Below are 23,274 nucleotides of genomic sequence, written 5' to 3' on the forward strand. Positions count from 1 at the left end.
CCCTGTGGCCATGTGACTTGTATTGGCTCAGAAAATGTGAGCATAAAGGCTGACAGTCACTTTCAGGAGGAAACATCTAATTTCCAGTATGGAGCACTCTGACTCTCTTTTCCTTGCCTCCATGACTGTGGAATTAAGAATCAAGATAAGGCCTGAATCAACCTGTGTCTCTGGCTGACTTAATGATCAGAGTTGTCTGGCTTAACTGTTCTAGATGTGACTGTGGGCAGTAAATAAGTAAATGTTTATGACTTTAAGCCACTGAAATATTGGGTCAGTTACTTATTGCCACATAACATAGCCCATACTCATGATTAAAGCAGTCAACATAAATTTGGGGATTAATAATTTCCTGTTGATGTTCAAATGCAAAATTTTATCAATTCTCTTTCAACATGTCTGTTGAAGTTCAAATATAGCTGGATAACAGTTCAAGGAAAAATTAAAGAGAGGAAATCATGAGACTTGGAATCAAAAACACCTGTATTGAATTCAATCACTTCCAATTTCTTTGAGGAAGTCTCCTGAGTCTCAATTCTTTCCTCTGCAACATATAAACAGTCGCTAGATTTTGTGAGGCTTCAATGAGATAACTGATGGCAAAGATTTTGTAAACTATAAAAAATTGCATACACATAATCGATTTCTATCCCACATCTGTGATGATAGGAAGGTACCTACACCATAATATTTTGGGACACATCTCTTATAAGGTGGACCAAAACTCTCAACCCTTCCTAAACTAATAATACAGAGTCATGATATTTCCACACAGTGGCAAATCCCAGTGAGATGTATCAAATGAGGGTTAAATCCAGAAAAAAAAAAAAAAAGAAATGCATTCTAAAGACAAATTCTGCTAAATAGATGACCTGCTCATAAGCATTCCTCGTTTCCAAGATAATGGATGAGGTTTTTTTGGCTTCGAGAACTTGGGCATTTTATGGAATATGGCTGAGGGATGCTTAAAAAATCAGAGACAAACAGTAATCACATACACATCTATTGGGGCTTTGCAATTTGGTGGGGCCTCCAAACCAGTATTTAGCTCTGAGAAATCTCTAAACAGCAACTGATTGAGAAATCTAAGCCAAAAATACTCTGCATGGAGGATAGAAATGGTGATTATCATAGGAAATAAAATGAACTTTGAAAATTAAGTTGGGACAATTAGAAATCTTGAAAACTATATTGATTAGCATTAGGTTCTTCTGCTTTATGTGACATGAGTGGTTTAGGAGAATAGTAGTTTATAGGAGAATTCAGATTTTTTTTCTCTCTCTCTCCAACAAAATAATTCCTGAAAAACTGAATGGCTAATACACTAGTTCAATTGTGTCACAAACACAGGCTCTTTCTATCTCGCTACTTCACCATCCTTGTCATGGCTTCCATTTGCAGAGTCATGGCATGTTCTCACATGGCTGTTGGAACTTCAGCCTTTACATTCACATTCCAGCAAAAGAAAACAGAAAATGAGAAGTCTGTCCATTTTCATTTTAAGGAGACTTCCTGGAACTATCCCAGGATACTTCTAATTACATACCATTGCATGTAACTAGTCACACAGCTACTCTGAGCCACTAGATGTCAACAAATACCATCCTTTAACTGCAAGTGTTGCCACTTTGAATATATTTTCTAGTTAGAATGAGGGGGAGAATGAATGTTGTAGTAGGTATGACAACACTATCTGCTGCAGGAAATAAAAACTAAAGTAGACATGGATAGGAAGGATAGTTAAACAAATAAGGAATAAACATTTATTCATTATTTAAATAAATGCATTTGTTTTTAGAAGTTCATTTATTCAATAGATGCCTATTGGGAACAACCTAGAGTGAGACACTATTCTAGGTTCGACAGATACTGTGATGACCAAGACAGTATTTGCCCTCAGGCAAACTGTGTTGAAGGAGGATTCGTAATGATACACAAGTAATTACAATGAAAACATTGATATAACAGACACTAAGAAGGAGGTAGAAAATTCCAATTGGTAGGAGGTAGAAAATTCCAATTGGTAATCTCTTTCAATAGGTTGAAAGTACATGTTTGGTTGATCTTGGTCATAAAAGAGGTTTTAAGCCTTAGTGGAGGGATTGTGTCACTAGGAATCAAGGTTTGAGAATCCACATCAATATTTGAATAAAGAAAGAAGTAATATGGCTTCAAAATTGAATGATGTATAGTTATGGGGAAAGGATAATAGGAAATAAGGGTAAATCTAAGATTCTATGACATCCAAGTAATTGGAAAAAACTGTTACGTATTAATATATGCAAGCAGATCAGGATGAGAACCAAGCTGAATAAGTGCTAAAATGAAGCAGAGTTTGGATTAAGGACGCTGTCTCTGATTCTGGTCAATGAAATTTACCCCCTTCCATGTTTCCTCAGTACTATGACATGCCACAACTAAATCACTTAACACATGGTGCTAGAAAAGAGGACAATTTGCTAGAGCTAGCTTTTACCAGCTTGTGAGGTTTGAGTATGCACATTTCTTTCCAAGCCCTAGTTCAGTGAAACAAGTTGGTAGCTTGAAACCAGTCACAGTGGGAGAATTTACACCATAAAAATTGGCAAATGCTTCTTACCAGGCTCTCTTATTTCCTGAAGTTCTGGTTGTTAAACATCCATGACAGATTTATATGTGTAACTCTCCTTCTCAGACTATAGGCTTTTGAAGCGCACACCCTGTGCCTTTTCCATATATAAATCTTCTTTTGTCAGGAGTGTAGCATTTAGTGGTGGCAGTGGGTGATGGTTTCTCTGAAGTTCCATAAGAAACATGGGTTTACTTAACAGGGAAAAATATTCTTCAGAGAGTTGAAAAAAAAAAAAAAGAAAAAATGGCTTGAAATTCACTTTTGAGAGCATAGCTTGAGTTACATGTGGACTTGGTGATAGTTAAGTTCGAGAAAAGAAGAAATAACTCATATGTGGAATGTGTTATAAAGTTGGTACAGTTATTACATTTAAATGGCAACTTCTGGGGGAAAAATAAGTTTTTGAACATGGAATTTATTTTATCTTGTAGTAATCTGGAGTTGGAGTCTGAAAATGTATTGTTTATGGAATCATCCAGAGAGCATGGGAAATAGGGTTTACCTCAGTTCCACTTAAAAAAAAAAAAATAGTATCACATCAAAGAGATAGGCATAATATCAATATAAATAAAGTCTGCCTCCACTTTCCCCTTCAGGATCACACTGTCTTCCCAGGCTTTTATAATATATGACGATATGAAATAATGCAAGCCCCCTATACACATACTCAGAATAGATATAGTATACTATGGAGTAATCCAATTTTAAGATTTTATTCTCAATAAAAAAATAAACACCTAAATGTGGAGCCACAACTTAGTGAGCTACTAAATGAGCCACTGCCAGTAGATTTTCAACTGAAACAAAAATCCTGCTCCATAGAGATGGCCATATTTTACGTTATTTCATTAAGCTGGGAGTTTCGAGACAGTGAAAAATACAAGGTCCTAAGTCATGCTTGTTCTTTAATACAACTAAAACCCTTTAACCTGAAAAATTGATAATACAAAGAACAATTACATTGGCCAAATATAAATTTAGTGCATTTAAACAATGTAGTCTAAAGGCATAAAAGTAAAATCATATAGTTATACATTTAACTGGTCATCTTCATTGAAAAGCATATAATTATATGATGCCCTTACTGTCCCATAAAATAAAGAACATATGGTTACTACAAGTATGATTAAGTCTAAAGTTGTGCCTTCCAGGGGTGCATGGTGAAATAAATCAGGTTTCTTAGCCCTCTAATTATCCGTGTCTCTCATATCGATATAAGTGGATACATGTAGGGGACTACATTAGTGTTTGTGACAATCGTTACAAAAAATAGATCAGTACATCTTTACAAGAAATTACCTTGTCCCCTAAATGTATGTTTTAAGAATTTTCCTGCTGCTTTACTAATAATGTAATCACTAGAATCTAATTGCAAAAAGTATCTCATATTTATATTAAATGGTAATATAGATATTATCATAAACATATTTTTAATGTTTTATTTCCCATACTTGAATGCATAGTACATGACCCTTCTTTTATATGTCTGAATTTTCTTTTTGGTCCTAAACGAGTTATATATACTATTATATGATTATATATCTTGTTTGATTTTGTGTTTTTAAGCATCCAGAGAGCTTCATTTGTGTTTTCTCCACATAGAGCTCTTTAGAATCAAATGTATAATCATAATGAGTTTTATTACAAAAGAATAAAATAATTTGAAGTTTGTGAATGGACACAACTGATTAAATTCTTAAAAGTGGTTTGTCTAATATTTCATAATATTCAGTGATCTATTTCTATACAAGTTCTGTGTAGAATTTGAGATCATCTTTGAAATGGGGACATTTCCAATAAATTCCTCATAATACTGTTATAAGAATGAGAAGAGATAATAGAGGTAACTGGACTATAACAGTAACTACCATTAAAAGTATCAAATAGTCTTAATTTTAATGAATTTGTAAATTAAAAATGATACAGTAATCACAGAATGCTTGAAATCGCCTGATAATCCACATGCATTTATGAAAAGCTGAGTATATATTTCACTAGTATTGCTTCATAATTCAAAAATTCATTCACTTATGGTACAAAATCTGCATAAAAAGTCACAATTGTTGTCAGCAGTGTTTCCCTGCATTTAGATGATGATTAAAAATGCATTTTCTAACAAGTAACAGAGATTCATTTGAAATCTAAAACCTGATCTTTGAGTTCTGAAACACCCTATCCTGAAAAATTTAGGATTTCTTTTGGCAGATATATAGACAATTACCAGCAGGTGGCACTATGTATACAAAAGTATGTCCTGAACAATTTTGCAAACTGCAGGGTACTGACTATTACTAACAAATGAATGTGCATCCACTTAAAAGCTCAAATTAGGAGGGGAAGAAAATGGACTCCTCTTTTGAAATTTCTCATTATCTTCCTTATGTCATTTCAAGGAAGAGTGTATGGTTGTCATTTGTGAAATGCATGAAGTCTTTTAGGAAATGAAAGCATATAGAAGGTCCCAGGCTAAGGGTCAAATCAGCTGCAGCTGGCCTACATCACAGCCATAGCAATGTGGAATCCAAGACATGCCTGCAACCTACACCACAGCTCACAGTGCCAGATCCTTACCCACTGAGCAAGACGAGGGATTGGTCCTGCATCCTTCTGGGTGTTAGTCAGGTTCATTACTGCTGAGCCACAGCAGGAACTCCCAAAATGCATGAAATCTTTAGTCTAGATCCAAGATTCCATGAAAGTGAGAGTTAAAGGCTGGCCTGTGCATGACTCTGCTCCTGTCATTAATGATCAAATAGGCTGTTTAACTATGACATCCTCTAGTGTATAATCTCATGGCTGTTTATTTGCTGGTGGTTTCTCTAGCTTGCACATATATGTATACAATATTTTATGTTTTAAAAAAGTATGAATAAGGAAAGATAAAAATAGGATCTAAGATAGAGATGTACTAGTGTAAATTCTTTAGGATTACCGAGCAGTGAAATCGTATCTTTTATCAAACCAGTAGGAAGTTTAAGGCTGTTTTAAAAATTGGTTTGGATGTATATGCAACAACTAAACATTTTTATTTTTTTGATCCTGCCTCTTTTATCCTTAAAACCTAAGAATGAAGGTCAGAGGTGGCCAAATATATTAGCATCCGCTTCCAACTGCCTCCAATCATGACTGTGGCTTTTTGCAGAACATGTTTAGCAGAGTGGCAGTAGAAATTTCCAGGCAAGGTAGGGTTGGTGATTAGCAATAGCTTAAAAATTGGGGTAGTGACAGTGGAGAAGGCAAGTATTTGAGAAAGTGATGGTTGTGGAGGAGGTCCTCTTGACTTAAAATGGATACATGGAAGTGTTTTTTTGTTTTGTTTTGTTTCATTTTGTTTTGTTTTTGGTCTTTTTAGGGCCACACCCTCGGCATATTGTAGTTCCCAGGCTAGGGATAGAATTGGAGCTGCAGCTACCAGCCTATGCCACGGCCATAGCAACCACTTCTGTGACCTACACCACAGCTCATGACAAAGCCAGATCCTTTAACCCACTGAGCGAGGCCAAGGATCGAACCCATATCCTCATGGATACTATATTGGGTTTGTTACTTCTGAGCCATAGCAGGAACTCCATCATGGAAGCTTCTTTGTACTTTTATCTCCTAAGTAAAAGTATTTATATCCATGTTTCTGTTTTATGTAATGCTTATCTTGCTCAAAAGCAATGAATATGCACTGTAAATATATGTGACTAGGGAAGAAGAGAGGAAAAAGAATAATGGCAGTAAAAATTTAACATTCTTCAAAAAAAGTGTTTTTTGCAGTTTAGAGTCATGAAGACTTTGTGAATTCTTAATCTAGAGCATATCTGATATATGAAGTGTTTTGAAAAGCATGTCACTTATCCACTAGCTCCTTTGTTCAAGAAAGGCCAGGCAGGCAATGAAAAAAGGAAAAGGTGTTGTTACAGACAGCATTGTTATTTTTCAGTTCTAATGACTAATGTAGTATTTTGAAGTATTGTCCTAAAGTTACTACTAGATTCATAAATGTACTTCAGAGAGAAGACAGATACTATTAATTTAACTCAGAAGTCTCTCTGTTTCCAATCTTCTAGAGAGGACAGATTGTAAAGCTTGGGTCTTGGTACCACATAAATCTGTGATACTGAAAAAGTATTAACACTTCCATTCTATGAATCTTCCATACTTTCACAAGTATCATTCCTGTCTTCTGCCTCAGTGAATTTCATACTGATTCTTAGATAATCAATTTGGAATATAAATAAGTCAAAATATTAGTCCGCTAGGTGAAGATACATTAAATATACAATTTTACAACAGAGCAATGACCCAGAATGGAATTCCAATCCACACTGGGTAAAATGGGAATGGTGTCTGTAGAGAAAACTTGTTTTTCTCAGTAGAGCCTAAAGTCACACCAGAGGTGATAGAATATGCAGCAGGGTCAATCTAAGTGAGACACAGTGTGACTCACACCAGGATAGGCACCTTTGATCTTACCATTCAAATGACTTAGAGAAATGAGCCATATGGATAAGCGAGGAGAAACAAGGAAATTTTATGCAACAGATTTCAAAAATGCATGCATCAGCCAAATATGTTTCAAATCCCATACTCTAAAAGGAAAAGTACATTTTTGAAAAATTTATAAATTGTATTGAAGTAGAGCATGCATACGGATAAGTACACAGACTGAACTGCATGTACTGGAGATTTTGTTTTTTTAAACAAAATAAATGCACCTAAGTAACCAGCAATAAGATCAAGAAATAGAACATAACCAGATCTTCTAAGATGCCTAATGCCAACTTCTTCCGTCACTACTTCCATGTAACTGCACTACTCTATCCTATCTTCTATTATTATTATTTGTCTTTTGTCTTTTTAGGGCTGCACCCATGGCGTATGGAGGTTCCCAGGCTAGGGGTCTAATTGGAGCCACAGCAATGCAGGATCCGAGCCACATCTGCAACCTACATCATAGCTCATGGTAACACCAGATCCTTAACCCACTGAGCGAGGCCAGGGATTGAACCCGCAACCTCACGGATGGTTCCTAGTCAGATTCGTTTCCACTGTGCCATGACAGGAACTTCCTATCCTGTCTTCTAACACCATAGATGAGCTATGTCTTTCATTAAATTTTACATAAATACAATCATACTTTATGTATGCTTCTCTACCTGTTTTTTTAATTCAACTAACATTTACAAAGTCTCAACCATATTATAATATCTAGTTCATTATCATTACCACATATCTCATTGTATGAATATGCAAAAAATTTTATCTAATAGAGAGGTGTTATGAATAGTGCTTCTGTGAACACTCGAGTAATTTTTTGACACATACATGTATGCACTTATATTGGGTATATACCATATATTTACTAATCTATATGGATTAGTAAGTGCTGCCAAACCAATTTTCAAAGTGGCCATACTAATTTATACTTTCCCCAGCTTTGATGAAAATTGCTGTCACTCTCTATCTAACAACCAGTACTTGTTATTACGTGTAATTTTCATTTTAGCCACTCCCCCAGTGCATTTTAAGACTATATGTATGTTTGTGTGCATGTGTGTGTGTGTGTGTATGTCATGTGCAAAACAAATATACATGGTAAATACATTCCATATATTAATATATTAATATATCCTGCATAAGACATGATACTAAAAAGAATTTAATCTAGGTGTTGCAGAGACTATTAGTTTGCTGTGCAATTACCAACTAGCTGGCCATCTTAGATGAGCATGGTCCTTGTCCCCACACTGCCTTTCCCTGGAAAGAGAGAGGGGAGAGACTCTCTGAGGTCTGGAAGAGACCACACATACCTACACAGCAGCTCTCATGTCTGATGCATCATTAGGAACCCAGCTCCCACCTTCAAGGATTTACATTTACCTTCATGCTTGGGAAGGATGAGTCTGCCAACTGCACTCAGTGAAACAAACTGAGAAACAGGGAGGATGTGAAACAGTGGGGTCTGTTCAAATAGTACTGCACTATTTGGGGCATGTAGGAGCAAGTGTTAAAACAGAATATTTTGTTGAAAAAACCACCCAAGAGTTTCAAATGCTTTACATTTTGCACCTTCCTGAAAATGAGTCTCCTCTTTAGAGAGAGACTCTTAAATTCATTTACTTATTAGATTTTTACTTTGAATATGAAATGTTACATACGCCAGCTTAATGAGATCTGAGATAAATCTTGGACCATTCAAACTTCTGCTCCTGGGCCTTAAAGTTATTTATTTCACAGATTTTGCCCTGAGTGGTTACAAACTTCAACCATAATAGTGCATTAAAAACAAATTCACCTTTCTAACAATTTTGGCCAATTGAATCGAGCATAATATGCCTAGACAACTTGCAGCAGCTTTACCATCAGAGAGATAGAGCTAATTTTGAGCTTTCCAGTCTTCAAGTCACTTTTCAGAGCCTACGTTACTTCATTTGTCAATTTGAAATAGTACAGGCTGGCTACTATGGGAATTATGATGATTAGATTAAACAGTTTGAATGAAATCCTTGGTACTGTACCTGGCATACAATAAGCATACAGTAAGTGGTATGTAACATTGCTAAAATTTTATTATTAAATAGATTTTATATGTTAAATTTCTATCAAAATCAAAATGGCATTGTGTTTCTCATGTATTATAAATCTGTTTATAGCATCGAAGTAATAGTGGATATTTCATATTTCACATAATTTTTATTCTTTTTGAAAGAATAAGGTATACTAATAGTCTTATTATATTTCATTGCCTAAATGTGCTTTTATTCTGGGGCATGCAATTGTCATTTCTTCAGTTAGTAATGTTTTTCCCATGATTATGGATATTGTTTAATTCACCTTATAGTCACCTTAACCTGAAAAAGCAGGATCCCAAATATTAGGTTTCCCCTTTTCAGCCGTGTGTGTGTGCGTGTGTGTGTGTGTGTATGTGTGTGTGTGAGAGAGAGAGAGAGAGATTCAATGAGAGGAATTAATCTATGCACAGTTCCAGTTCCACAGTTATAACCAAAACTACAGGTTCAATATTGTCTGGCTATTATGTTTATTGACCTTTGAGTTCTAACACTCCAATTAAGGACAACTGCCTTCAGCAGTACATAGCGCAGAAAGACTACAATAGGCAAAGGAGTAAATCTTGACCCCTGAAACAAAAGAACTTAAGAGAAGACTCTGTTCTTTCTTACTCAAATACCAGGGATCATTTTCTACTAGTAAAATGTGGATCACATCATTCATGGGAGTAGATATTCAGGAAACTTGGATAAGCTGCTTTTAATGGAAAATAGCATTAAACATGTATCTTCAAAAGCCACATTGGAAAATCTCAATAATCAGTCCATTAATCAGTGTGTTCAGTATAACTGAGCAATAATTGATCCCAAGGCTATGGAAATTAACATTGTTTTAAATTCAGGACTATGTGTATAAGCATGTTTTTGTTTAGGAAAAGTAGTAAGAAGATTATTTTAATCCCAAAGACCTGAAGTACCTATAGTCAGTATAGTTATAATTTATGAGTTACCAACAATTTCCCTGCCTTGACAATATTTTCAGGAATTTAGATATTTAATAATTTGTTTAAAATTAATTCTACTGTGTATACTGAACATACTAAGGATCAAATAGACATAATACTGCTTTCCAACCTCAAAAACGTGGCCATGAAAACAACCAATTACAAAGTAAGAGACCGATATTAGCTAGATGGCAGACTACGAGGTCCCAGCACTTATCTATTACAGAAAGAGCATTAACAACTATTCATTGACAAAAATAGCTCTCTGCTGTATTCTAATACGATGAAGAAGCTACAGCAACCCAATGAAACACAAAACTGTGAACAGCCACATAATAATCCTATCAACCCAACAGGATCCTTTACAGAAATAGAAGAAATAATTTAAAAGTTCATATGGAACCACAAAAGACCCTGATTACCAAGCAATCTTGAGCAAGAATAAAACCGGAGGCATTATACCCCTGACTTCCAAAAAGTAGTACAAAGCTATAGTAATCAAAACAGTGTAGTAGTAACATTAAAAAAAAAAAATAGAAATAGAGACTAGTGGAATATAGAGCCCAGAGATAAATCCACAGAAGGAAACTGATCTTCAAGAAGTGTGTTAATAACACACAATGAAGAAAAATAATCCTTGCAACAAATATTCTTTGGGAAAACTTCAACCTTGTCTCACACCATATAAAAAAATCAACTCAAAATGGATCAAAGACTTAAATGCAAACCTGAAGTCATAAAATTTATCAAAGAAAATATTGGGAATCTTTGACATTGATCTTAGCAATGATTTTTTTTTTGATGTGACACTAAAAGCATAGGTAATGAAAACAAAAATATATAAATATGACTACTTCAAACCAAAAAGTTTCTGTAAGCAAAAGAAACAATCAACTGAGTAAAAAGGCAATATATGGAATGGGAGAAAATATTTGCAAAGCACATATCTGATAAGAGGTTAGTATCTAAAATATATAAAGTTTCACAATTCAACAGCTAAAAAAGCAAATCATTGATTAAAAATGGGCAAAGGTCCTCAACAGACATTTTTCAAAATAAGACATACAAGTGACCAACAAGCACATGAAAAAATGTTCAGCGTTGCTAATCATCAAGGAAATACAAATCAAAATCATAATGAGATATTATCTCACAGAAACAGAAAAAGATAATATCCTTGTTAGCAAGGATGTGGAAAAGAGAGAACCCTTATATACTGTTGGTGGGAATGCAAGTTGGTACAGCCATTGTGGAAATAGTACAGAGGTTTCTCAAAGAATTAAAAATAAAACTATCATATGATCCATCAATTCTATTTATGGATATATTTCTAAAGGGAACATAATTAGGATCTTGAAGAGATATCTGTACTCTCATGTTCACTGCAGCTTTATTCACAGCAGCCAAGATATGGAAACAACCTAAACCTCTGTCAGCAGATGAATGGATACAAAAAATGGCTTCCCTTCCCAAGTTCTTTAAAAAGACAAATTTGATAGCTTCTGAGATTTTAAATGGGACCTTAAAAAATATAAATTAGAAAGGAATAGAATAAGACAAAATTGCTACATTAAATGAGATTGAAAAAAAGATAAGGCAGAGGTCAGAAATGAAGGCACAATTCATGTAGACTTTTCTTTTTTTTTTCTTTTTTTTTTTTTCTCTTTTTGCTATTTCTTTGGGCCGCTTCCATGGCATATGGAGGTTCCCAGGCTAGGGGTCTAATCGGAGCTGTAGCCACCGGCCTAAGCCAGAGCCACAGCAATGCGGGATCCGAGCCACATCTGCAACCTACACCACAGCTCACGGCAACGCCAGATCGTTAACCCACTGAGCAAGGGCAGGGACGGAACCCGCAACCTCATGGTTCCTAGTCAGATTTGTTAACCACTGCGCCACGACGGGAACTCCCATGTAGACTTTTCTTAATAAATATCTAAATATAAAATATGTGTCTGTACTATCACTATATTATATTGATATTATGCAAATAGTGAAGAAAATCTTTGAGATACTTGATACTTATTAAAAAATGAAAATGGCATTGCTGGGAAAACTGGACAGCTGCATGCAAAGCAATGAAATTAGAACACACCCTCACACCATGCACAAAAATAAACTCAAAATGGCTGAAAAACTTAAATATAAAACAAGACAACATCAAACTCCTAGAAGAGAATATAGGCAAAACACTCTCTGACATCAACCTCATGAATATTTTCTCAGGTCAGTCTCCCAAGGCAACAGAAACAAGAGCAAAAATAAACCAATGGGACCTCATCAAACTGAAAAGCATTTGCACAGTGAAGGCAACCAAAAAGAAAACAAAAAGACAACTTACAGAATGGGAGAAAATAGCTTCAAAGGATGCAACTGACAAGGGCTTAATCTCTAGAATATACAAACAACTTATACAACCCAACAGCAAAAAAGCCAACAACCCAATGGAAAAATGGGTAAAAGACCTGAATAGACATTTTTCCAAGGAAGATATACAGATGGCCAACAAGCGCATGAAAAAATGCTCAATATCTCTGATTATAAGAGAAACGCAAATCAAAACTACCATGAGATACCACCTCACACCAGTCAGAATGGCCATCATTAATAAGTCCAAAAATAACAAGTGCTGGAGGGATGTGGAGAAAAGGGAACCCTTCTGCAGTGCTGGTGGGAATGTAAGCTGGTAAAACCACTATGGAGAACAGTTTGGAGATACCTCAGAAATCTATACATAGAACTACCATATGACCCCACTCTTGGGCATATATCCGGACAAAAGTTTCCTTGAAAAAGATACATGCACCCGCATGTTCATTGCAGCACTATTCACAATAGCCAAGACATGGAAACATCGCAAATGTCCATCAACAGGTGATTGGATTAGGAAGATGTGGTATATATACACAAATGGAATACCACTCAGCCATAAAAAAGAACAACATAATGCCATTTGCAGCAACATGAATGGAATGAGAGACTCTCATACTGAGTGAAGTCAGAAAGACAAAGACAAATACCATATGATATCACGTATAACTGGAATCTAATATATAGCACAAATGAACCTTTCCACAGAGAAGAAAATCATGACTTGGAGAATAAACTTGTGGCTGCCCAGGGGGGAGAGGGAGGGAGTGGGAGGGATCAGGAGCTTGGGGTTATCGGATGCAAACTATTGCTCTTGGAATGGATTTACAATGAGATCCTGCTGAGTGGCATTGAGAACTATGTCTAGATACTTACATCGCAACAGAACAAAGGGTGGAAAAAAAATGTATACATGTAAGTGTAACTTGGTCCCCATGCTGTACAGTGGAAAAAAAATAAATTAAAAAAATAAATAAAATAAAAAATAAAAAATGAAAATAAATTTTTATATACTTTAATCATCATTAAAATGTTTCTCCTTTTTTATTTTTTTCATTCCTTGCCATATTATCACCATGATTTTATTGCATACATTATGTTGAAGCATTTAAAAAGGAAGCCCTAGGGCATAGAATTTATGTTGAACATTTGACACTTTATAAAATCATACAAGTAGCCACTTAAAGACTGGGAATGGCATATTTCAAGGCATCTTAAACATATAGGCTAATCATACCACAAGGAATTTGTTTCACTGAACAATATCTTCAATATCCCAATGGCTATATTTATTACTACTGGTTTACTTAAATTTTCAGTAAAAATTCTTCCTTAATAGAGAACTAAAATATAAGGAAAAGACCCCACACAGTCTATTATAATAGAAATGAATGTTTTGTGGGTGGTTTTTGTTACTCCCTATATGTGTGTGTATGTGTGTGTATCAAAGAATTTAGCAATTTTTATGAAAGTTTACTTTTACGAAAATTGTCACAATTATATATGGATAACTATCAGAGAGGAGCTTGTGAAAGGCTGTCCTATTTTCATTCTTGCAAAATCTAAATGAAGTCAATGAAAAATTCTTAAACAAGGATAGCCTAATACCATTACTGAAAGATGTTTAACTCTTTGCAGAGAAATAACATGAATTCAGGCTGCCATTTGAAGTGAAAGACTGTAAGAAAATACAAAAAATTATACATCTGAAATTTCCTCCAAACAGCTCAGCAGTGAGAAGAGTTCAATAAGATTGTACAATGAGATGATTTAGCGCCATAAACTCATGATATAACAGTATCTCCATGCAGTAGTTTCTTTCCCCCAAACAAAAGACTAAATGTACATTGAAATACGTTGGGATAAGCAGCCAACTAAAAATAAGTTAAGAAGGAGTAGCAATAATAGAACAATAATTTCCCTTAAGTTCCATGTAAATTAGTATTGTTCAAACAATGTATGCACTCTCATTTTTAATCGTTTACATTCAATTTTGCCAAATAATTCAGGGTTAAAAATAACACATCTAAATCAAGTTATAATAACCCATTAATTCTAATTCCAAAACTGCTATTTACTTTTTACTATGTTTTATATATACTGGCACTAAGAATGTAATGGTGAATAAGACCTGCAAACTCCTTCTTCTCATAATGCTGATGTTCTAACAGGGAAAAGCAATACACACACAAGAAATCAGTTAGTGGTTATTGCTATGTAGAGAATAAAAACAGGTTTCAATGTTCAGAAAAAAAAATTGACAGTAAATAGATTTGAATGGCAAAAAGTCAGCAATCAAGAAAAATCAAGTGCAAGAACATCGCAGAAGAAACTAGCAAGGTGGAAACCAGATGATGGAAACCCATTGGCTTGATCAAGGCAGAGAAAGATTACTTCTGTGGCTGGAGCACAGAAAACAAGTGAAAAAGTGGAGAGAGTGAAGTTGGAGAGGTAGATAGGGGCCATGACATATAGAGCCTAGGATTTTATAGTAAGCCATTTGAGAATTTTTAAATCTTTTAATAAATGATATAATTGACAAGTAATTTGATCTGATTAAGGCCTCCTCAAAAAAAAAAATTGAAAATTGGGGAATGGATTCTAGAAGTTCAATGGTGCACTTAACCATTCAAAAAAGAAAGCAAATGAAATAGTCCTGAGAGTAAAAGGTAGTGGCCCTGATTAGAGATAATCATAGTAAAAATGGAAAGTAGTGGATAAATCTTGGGTAGTTTTGAGATTTGCTGATAGATTCAGTAAAGGTGTTGAGATATATAGAATAGTCCAGGAAAACTTCTAGATATTTATTTAGTGCTGTGGCTATTTTCTTGAAATATATTTATTTATGGCTATTATGGACATTCTAAAAAAAGTGTATCCTACTCAAGAAATTATCATTTAACCCATTTTATTTCTATCAAGTTTTATATTTTGTTAAAAAATGCTGTTAACATTATATACTACATGATTGATTTCTGGGTCATAATTATATTAAAAAGGGAAGTTTTCAGCCCAGTTAGACTACTGAGCTTTACAGTTATCTTTACAGACCACAATCCAGATTTTTCTGTCGACTTTACAGACCTTAGTAACAAACATCCTAACCAAAACTGAATAATATTTAGCCTCAGGTAAGACTTATTCCAGGTGTTCCCAATGGCATAAAGTTTCATTTTTCCAAGATTTTCATATTACTACCTCCTTCCATTTGTTAGTCTAACACTGGCTTCCTATAATGCAGAACATGGCTCTAGACATTCCCAAATATCACTTTTACCAGTTAGCAATCATTTGAATCAAGCCTTTTTTTAAAGGATGCTCCCATGGCCAGGAGTTAAACCAGAGCTGCAGCTGCTGGCCTATGCCACTGCCACAGCAACACCAAATCCAAGGTGTATTTGCAAGCCCATACCACAGCTAACAGCAACACCAGATCCTTAACCCACTGAGCGAGGCCAGGGATCAAACCCACATCCTTATAGATACTATTTGGGATCATTATTCCTGAGCCACATTGGGAACTCCTGCATCAAAAGTCTGATTTACCCTCTAATTGGACTGACATAAGTCACATGCCCACTCTGAAGCTAATCACTCTGTCCAAGGTATTGTATAGGATTCATACATTGATGCACCATAAAGTATCTGAAATTTTAGCTGCTGAGCCCTGAACAAGTACCTCCACTTTGCCCTCTGCTTCACAACTATGTTATTATCTTTTACCTACCTAATTTTCCACAGATATTTTTCACTGAGAGTTGAATCTCATAAACTTTTTTTCTGCCTCTGTTTAAATGATCACATGTGATTCTTGGAGAATGAAAAAAATCCAACAGGGTCATGATCATGAAATGACCCTAGTAATTAACTACATATGTATGACTGTTACAGATACCAACTAAACACTCCTTGGCTCTTCAATTTATAAAGAGTTTATATTCCTTAAAGTGGAAGAGTACTTCTAAAATAAAAATTGACCAACTGTATTTGAACAGTCATTTTCAAGGACTTTAAAACAAGTTTTTAAAATGTGTAAATTCATTAAATTGATTAGGTAAGTTGATTCTTTGATTTTTGGCAAATTAGCTGTTAGTAAAATGAACTTCTATAATTTCATCTTCAAAAATGTCTATTTCTCATGAAGAATATGTTTTAATCTAGTGTCATTACTTGCTTTTGTAAGGAAAAATTTATGTGTAAGAATTGAAAGATCCAGTGTTAAGAATTATTCAATTTCTGTAAAAATACCTGCTGTGATTTTTTTCTTAGTGAAACATCATGGGTACTGCTAAACCTACTAAACTGTGTTACCCACCTTAATAATTGCTAAATTTCATTAGAGATTAGTGAAAACAAATATATACTCTTACCTGTATAATTTCAAGGACCCTTTGAAATCTCCTCACAGACCTGAGACCACAACATACCAGGAAACTTGTAGAATTCAAGACCAACTTTGGTATCTATATCTTGGTCTCCTTGATGATCCATGTGTTTCATCTATGTTGGACCTCCATGTTTCAACACTTTCATCAGGATGCCATTTCTCAAATAATGGGCAATTTCTGAGGAGAATGGGGTCTTATACTGTACAACAAACAGTATAGTTCTTAGAAACAGAAGGTCCAACAGTAAGTCGGCAACATAAGAAATCAAGACTTCAAATAGGTTCTATGAGAGAAAATATTCCAGAAATCAACCTTGAAGGATAAATCTAATTTCCTGAGCAGTCTCGGTAAGGGACATGGAATACTTGTGAAAGAAAGCCTCACAGCTGATATTGCACCTTAGCAATCTTGTTAGGTTGGGCTTAGTCGTATCTGAAAACTAAAATAAAACTGTTCTTCCTCCTACTGGGAGTAAACTGGAGTATGACAGTTATACCCATGTGATTGACTACTCACTTTATATTGTTTAATAATATTAATCTTTAGGAAAGCCTTTTAACACATACTTTAAAACATCAAGGAGTTCCCATTGTGGTTCAGTGGTAACGAAACTGACAAGTATCCATGAGGATGCGAGTTTGATCCCCGGCCTCACTCAGAGGGTTAAGGATCCCATGTTGCTGTGAGTTGTGGTGCAGGTTACAGACATGGCTCAGATCTGGCATTTCTGTGGCTGTGGCATAGGCCGGCAGCAACACCTCCAATTAGACCTGTAGAGTAGGAACTTCCATATACCGCAGGTACAGCCCTAAAAAGCCAAACAAACGAACAGACAAAAAACATCAAATAAACTCCAAAAATAGCTCAAGAGGTTCCCAAGAGGATCTCTTGGTTTTTTAAGAGGTGCCCTATATCATCTCCACAGAATGCCAAGGACTTGGCAGAGCAGAATTTGAAAACCACTGTTTGGTGACCAAAAGACTTGTTCCTTTCTGACTGTTTCACAAAGGATTGCCAACTTGCTCAGTAAATCTTTATGAATGTTTAAGATTAGTTTTGCAGGAAATAAAAGGTTAAAATAAGCAAAATAGCAAATAACAAAATATGTAAACATTTCAACAAGAAATTAGTTCATTCTCCCTGACAGCTTACTGTGTAGAGTAGAAGGAAGATGAGACGTCATGTTACAGTACCATGGGTAATGCAAACTACAAGTATAATGACAGCTACAATGCAAAGAGCATCTGTAAAACACAGAGAAAGGTCATGTAAACTAGACTGAGAGGCTTGAGGACTTTTTACCAAAAATGTTGAGAGTACACCTGAGTTTTGAGGGACGAGCTGGCATTTGTTAGATAAAGAAGGAAGCATTCATGCCCATAGGTCAGCATAAGCAATGAACGAATATGTGAAATTATTTGGCATGCTCAGAGTCAATGAAATAATTTAATATAATAGAAATTAAGATTATTGTGTATGGAATAATTAGAGAGCCAGATCATGAAGGCCCTTTTGTGTAAAGTGGAACAAATGAAACATTTTTTTACCTTAAGTTTTAGGCAAGACTGAAGTCTTTTACACACATGAATGGCATAATCATATTCACATTTTTTTAGGTTTTTCTGAAAGGATGTTGGAATGAATGAAGATGGATTGGTTATGGGGAGATGAGTGAAGAGGCTTTCATAGGATAGAACAGAGATGGAACTGAAATAAATTAGTGAATCTTAGGAAGGAGATAAGAAATATTAGGAAGGAGGAATCTATAGGATTAAATATCTGCTGCCATGGTGAAGGGAGGAGTTGGTGAGCAGTAGACACAACTCCTAGTTTTACCATAGAGGTAGAAAGTGTTGAATCAAGAAACTTGCAGAAATAGATACACATTCTTTATGGGAAAGAATATGAATTCAACTTTGGATATATTATGTATGAAGTTTGGGAGACATCAAGTTTATTGTATGATAAGCAATCAAATATTGATGTCAAATTTAGCATATGATCAGCACTAGAAATGAAATGTTTTGTTAGAATACAATGTGTGTTACATGAGTAAAAACAGGTATTATTGATTTGAATACTTGAAAGAATATACAATATTATAAAACTGATAATACTTTAGCATTTTATGTGAAGGAAATTTTAAAAATAATTAATGTTTGCTTCATATCAGGAGATGCTTTGCATTTTTAAGGGTCAGAAGGAAGGATGAGGTAAATATAGTTGGACAAGTTGTATCCTCCTTGTAGCCATCAGAAGAGATGGAAACAAAGATAGCCGTCAGAAGAGATCTTTCAGGAAAAGATCCAGAAACCAGGAAAAGATAATTGATTGTGGTGTCCTCAATGCTAAGATAATGAAAGCTCTCATAATGCAATTTGTTTGCAACATAATTTAAACAAATTAAAGAATGAAGTTAGGATATTCTCTTACACCATAAAAATAAACTCAAAATGGATTGAAAACCTAAAAGTAAGGCCAGATACTATAAAATTCTAAGAAAACATAGGCATAACATTCTTTGACATAAATCACAGCAATATCTTTTTAGATACACCTCCTAGAGCAATGAAAATAATAACAAAAATAAACAAATGGACCTAATTATACTTAAAAGCTTTTGCACAGCAAAGGAAACCATTAAAAACAAAGACGAAAAGACAATCCTCAGAATGGGAGAAAATCTTTGCAAACAAAGCAACCAGCAAGGGATTAATCTCCAAAGTATTCAACTGATGCAGCTTTATACATTAAAAAAAGGCCCAGTAAAAAAAATGCTCAGAAAAAATAAACAGATATTTTTCCAAAGAAGAAAAGCAGATGGCCAAAAAGCACATGAAAAGATGCTCAACATCACTAATTTTTAGGGAAATGCAAATCAAAACTAAAATGAGGTATAATCTCACCCCAATCAGAATTGGTATGATGAAAAAGTCCACAAATAATAAATACTGGAGAAGATGTGGAGAAAGGGGAAATTGCTACACTGTTGGTGGGAATGTAAGTTGGTATATTCACTATGGAGAACAGTATGGAAGTTCCTCCAAAAACTAAATAAAGTACTACCATGTTATCCAGCAATCCATTCCTTGGCATATGTCCAGAGAAAACCATAATTCAAAAAAAATACATGCAACCTATTCATAGCAGCACTGTTTACAATAGCCAATACATGGAAGCAACTAAATGTCCATCAACAGAGGAATGGATAAAGAAGATGCGGTACATATATAAAATGGAATATTAATCATCCACAAAAAAGAATGAAATAATAACATTTGCAGCAACATTTTAGACCTAGACATTATCTTACTAAGGGAAGTCAGAAAATGACAAATATATGATATCGCTATATGTGGAATCCACCAAAAATGATACAAAAGAACTTACTTAACAAAAGAGAAACAGACTCAAAGATTTTGAAAGTAAATTTATGGTTACCAAAAGGGAAACATAGGGGGAGGGATGAATTAGGAGGCTCTGGTTAACATACTCACACTGCTATATATAAAACAGGTAAGTAACAAGAACCTACTGTATAGCACAGGGACATCTACTCAATATTCTGTAATAAGCTATATAGGAAAAGAATCAGAAAAAGAATGGATAGATGTGTGTGTGTGTGTGTATACATATATATACTGATTCACTTTGCTATATGCCTAAAGTAACACAAGTCAACTATACACCAATAAAATTTTTGTAAATAAATAAATGCATAAATAAATAAAAATCTGCCAAATAAGAACAAATGTGCAGGATACTATTACATTGAGGTATTTAATTTCAGTTTTAAATAACATATTTTCACATTTTAACATCTCTGAAATATGGATGTATCTTATCAACAACATTTTATAAATGTTCTCCCTTGAGAGTCAGTTTTTTTACAATCTGCACATGTGTGCAAAATACAACCATCAAAATTTGGTGAAAGGGTGTTAGCTATTTGGAAGATAGCTCTTCATTCATAAGAAAGAAATGGGTTGAAGGATAGTGGATTGAATGTAGTGAAAAATTTTTCAATATATAAGAACTATATAAAATATTCTACAAGTTAAGAAAACATTGTACCATGGTTTCATTGCAGCATTTTTTTTTTCTTTTTAAAAATAACATGCATTTACAGTTGGTATTATTTAAGATTAGATAGACTATATTTGGTGCAACAACAAATGGAGCAAAAAAAAAAAAAAGAAAGAAAGAAAGAAAAGAAATTTTTATAGCCTTCACACTCTCCTCTACCCTCAAAGACAAACTTTTCATTCTTCCCACCCGGGAAAAGGACAGGTTAGCTGGAAGATCATCCCACAAAGCAAGCTGGCTCTGGTCCTCACCAGCCCCCATTTAGACTCTGGATCCTGGAAGTATTAACTGTGACTCTTGAAAAGCAAAGTGACCACATATACTCTGAGGATCTGTCTGTATGACCACCCAGTAGAGAGAGAGAAGTGAAAGGAAGAGTACAAGAAAGGGAAGGAGGCAAAAAGGAATGTGAGGAAGGGAGGAAGGAAGGGCCAGGGGAGATGGAGAGGCGGAGGGAGAGAAGAGGGAGAGAGAGAAAGAGAGAGAGAGATGGATCTAATTCCCAAGGCATATCCATCTCATTATCCATCTCATAAGATCTAAGTGACATTATATTGCTCCAGGAGAGCAGAGGCAAGCCTTTAAAACCATGGAACAGCTTCAGACATGATGTTTTCAGGGAGGATCACAACCCAGAGTCAACTTTAAACAACTGAGTATTTGCCAGGAAGCAGAAATGTTGCCAGGGTAGGAAGAGTTGTAAAGTGTGGTTTAGCCACTCTAAGGAAACTCACATAAATAAAATGCCTTGGAAACCGAGAAATCAATGAAAGATTGTCTTGGAAAGTTTGAAGGCAACTTCCCTTGAAGTGGTAGATGGGTTAAAAGATACAAATACCTCAGCTGTGGTATAACTTTCTTTTTGTACCCTTAAGTCTTCTGTGGGTTAAAGTGCCAAGGAAAACTAACCAAACCTCCCAAGATCTTAATAGAAGGACAGTGAAAATAACTTTTTTTTTTCTGTTGCAATTAAGCAAATATCTGTTCACTGTAATGGAATAATGCACTTCGACAAAAATTCAGGAGAAATTCTACCAAATGTTGGCAGGAGACATTGATTCATTTGTAAATTTGTATACAAGTTCTTTGACTTGCCACATTGCTTTTTGGAATTTTTACTACTGAAACAGTTATCCAAGCAAAAGAGGGAAAATTAGAAAGAAGTCTAAAAAAGCAAATAATACAATATAAAACTGCATTTAGAGAATGGCCCCAAGCTACATATTACTTTTCTATTGCTCTATAAAAAACTACACTTAGGAGTTGCTAGTGTGGCTCAGTGGTAATGAACACGACTAGTATCCATGAGGATGTGGGTTTGATCCCTGGCCTTGCTCAATGGGTTAAGGATCCGTTGTTGCCACGAGTTGTGGTGTAGGTTGCAGATGCAGCTTAGATTTTAGATTCCATGTTGCTGTGGCTGTGGCTGTGGCATAAATTGGCAACTACAGCTTCGATTGGACCCCTACCCTGGCAACTTCCTTATGCCGAAGTGTGGCCCTAAAAAGACAAAGCAACAAAAACAAATTTAGTAGCATAAAACAATACCTACTTATTAGCTCACAGGTCTATAGATCAGAAGTGTGTATACAGTGACTGGGGGCTCTGCTCAAGGTCCTAAGGTTGAAAATCAGTGTCAAGCTGCCATATTCTAAACAGAATGTCGCAGTCTTGTTTCATTTTCATGGCCCAATGTAGTTCCTTGCAGTTGTCAGACTGAGATCCCTATTGCCTTTTTCATTGTCAGATGGAGGCCACTCTCATTGCCTAGAGTCCATGTACCCTCTCCAGTGTCAAAACCAGCAATGGAGAACCTCCCTCAGGTGGAATTCCTCTCACACTTCAAATTTTTCTTACTGGGAAAAGCTGAAATACTTTTAAGGTCTCCCATGACGGGGTCAGTATCATGCAGGATATCCTCCTTTTTAAAGTCAATTGATTTAGGACCTTGATTATATCCCAAAAGTCCCAATATAGTAGCAACCTTGCTATAGTTAGAATGACTAAAGGTGTGTATTTTTCAGGGTCCGGGCATTTTAAGAGGCAATCTTGGAATTCTATCTAGGACAAACAGAGTGACACTTAGGCATTTGGAAATGTGGTGTGTTCTCTTAAAAGGATACAGACTGGAAAATTTTAAGATCTTCCCTTTTTGTAGAAAGGTCTTGGCAGAATTCACTTGTCACCCCTTCAGCGAAGTTGCCTATTTTTAACTTGAGGTAGGTCCTAATGAATCTTGTATGTTTCCCAACTATAATATTTCCAAACTCTAAGTTTTAAGATACCGACTGTATCTTGTAGGTCTGGCTTGTTAACAT

At 35.2% G+C, this 23,274-nt stretch overlaps 1 long non-coding RNA gene across 1 annotated transcript in view; it reads right to left on the reverse strand.

Annotated features, from left to right (window-relative positions):
- The window catches only part of LOC110255494, a 242,522-nt gene that overhangs the window by 13,504 nt on the left and 205,744 nt on the right, over positions 1-23,274 (reverse strand). The gene's annotated exons all lie outside the window — the stretch shown is intronic.

The sequence above is a fragment of the Sus scrofa genome, chromosome 9, assembly GCF_000003025.6.
Source record: "Sus scrofa isolate TJ Tabasco breed Duroc chromosome 9, Sscrofa11.1, whole genome shotgun sequence".
Classification (NCBI taxonomy): Eukaryota; Metazoa; Chordata; class Mammalia; order Artiodactyla; family Suidae; genus Sus; species Sus scrofa.